The sequence below is a fragment of the Chrysemys picta genome, unplaced genomic scaffold (assembly GCF_011386835.1).
Source record: "Chrysemys picta bellii isolate R12L10 unplaced genomic scaffold, ASM1138683v2 scaf1203, whole genome shotgun sequence".
In the NCBI taxonomy this organism is placed as follows: domain Eukaryota; kingdom Metazoa; phylum Chordata; order Testudines; family Emydidae; genus Chrysemys; species Chrysemys picta.
The window spans coordinates 8,047-9,867 of NW_027053910.1; the positions used below are offsets into that span (position 1 = coordinate 8,047).

General features: G+C 76.8%; 1 non-coding gene across 1 annotated transcript; it reads left to right on the forward strand.

The window, feature by feature from the left end:
- The first annotated feature begins 231 nt into the window (after positions 1–231).
- On the forward strand, positions 232–350 carry LOC135979765 (5S ribosomal RNA). The gene has a single exon (XR_010597011.1). It is a non-coding gene; the product is annotated as a 5S ribosomal RNA (ribosomal RNA).
- The last annotated feature ends 1,471 nt before the right edge of the window (positions 351–1,821 follow it).

Below are 1,821 nucleotides of genomic sequence, written 5' to 3' on the forward strand. Positions count from 1 at the left end.
GGATCGGGCGCACTGGAAGTCCGGGACAGTATTTTCCCCGACGCCGGGGAGGGCGGGCGGAGGGGCTCTGGCGGCCAGCCCGGGCCCCGGAGCTCGAAAAGGAAAAAAGGACCGGGCCCGCGAGAGACGGGGGCCCTGCCGCAGGGGGGGGGGGCAGTCCGACCGGGGCTCACCGTGCGGCAGGCCCGGGCGTCGGCAGGGGAAAGCGGGCGAGGAGGCGCGGGGCCGGGTGCCTACGGCCATACCGGACCGAACGCCCCCGATCCCGTCCGATCTCGGAAGGTAAACCGTCCCGGGCCTGGCTAGTACTTGGATGGGTGACCGCCTGGGAATCCCAGGTGCCGTAGGCAGCTTTTCCCGGTCCGAGTCAGCTCTCTCTCCTTTTCTGGGGGGGAAGGAGAGGGGGGGACGGGCCGGAAAGCCCCTCGTCGCTCCTGCCGAGTCGGAGGTCGCGGCCGCAGGTCACGGGTCTGGGCGCCTGGGGTCCGGCTCCCCACCCACCCGGCTTCCTCCGCGGAGGACCCCCCCCGGGGCCACCGAAGCCGCTGGGGGAGACGCCGGGCATGGGGCGGACTGGCCCGGACCCTCCCGGCCGCCGGCCCGCAGGTCCGCCCCGAATCCCCCCCCGCGGCCACCCAGGCCAGGCCTGGCCAGGCGGGACGGACGGCGGGTGTCCAGCGCCCAGCGGCTTCCTCCAGCGGGGACCCACGGACCCCAAAGCCGCAGGGGGAGGCCCCGGGCCTGGGACGGACTCGCTCGGACCCCCTGCGCCCGGCCGCCGGCCCGCGGGACCGCCCCGAATCCCCCCGCGGCCACCCAGGCCAGGCCTGGCCAGGCGGGACGGACGGCGGGTGTCCAGCGCCCAGCGGCTTCCTCCAGCGGGGACCCACGGACCCCAAAGCCGCAGGGGGAGACCCCAGGCCCGGGACCGACTCGCTCGGACCCCCCGCCTCCCCTGCGCCCGGCCGCCGGCCCGCGGGACCGCCCCGAATCCCCCCGCGGCCACCCAGGCCAGGCCTGGCCAGGCGGGACGGACGGCGGGTGTCCAGCTCCCAGTGGCTTCCGCCAGCGGGGACCCACGGACCCCAAAGCCGCAGGGGGAGGCCCCGGGCCCGGGACGGACTCGCTCGGACCCCCCGCCTCCCCTGCGCCCGGCCCCCGGCCCGCGGGACCGCCCCGAATCCCCCCGCGGCCATCCAGGCCAGGCCTGGCCTGGCGGGCCGGTGTGCAGCTCCCCCGGGCTTCCTCCCCCGACGACCCGCGCCCCCCTGAGCCGCAGGCGGAGACCCCGGCCCCGGGGCGGACCGGCCCGGGCTCGCCCGAGCCCCCTGCGCCCGGCCCGCAGGACCGCCCCCCCGAATCCCCCGGGAGAGGCCCGGCCTGCACGCCACTGACGACCCGCGGCCCCCAAAGTCGCAGGAGGCGCCCCCCCCCCCCGGTTAGCCCCGTCTCGCTCCGCGCCCCCCGCCCCTCGCTGCCGGGACCGGGCGCCGCCCCAGAGTCAGCCGCAGCCGGCCGGCCTGAGAGCTGCCCTCCTGTGGACGACGGTGAGTTTACCTTGATACTAACCGGCCGTCAGCCAGGTCAACCCCATTGCTAGACTGGGGTGGACCTGGTGGCCGAGTGGGGACTTGGAACATTTGACAGCTGCTTCCCGGGGCTTGACCGGTTGTCCTGAACGCCCCCCACCCCCACCCCCAGCCCCCGGCTCCTGCTCCCCTCTCCCCAGCCTCGGTGCTCCGCTCCCTGCCTCGGAGGCTGCCTCTCTGCGGCGCCTGCATCGCCTCCGAGGACGCGCACCCTCCGGAGGCTGGACGTAAA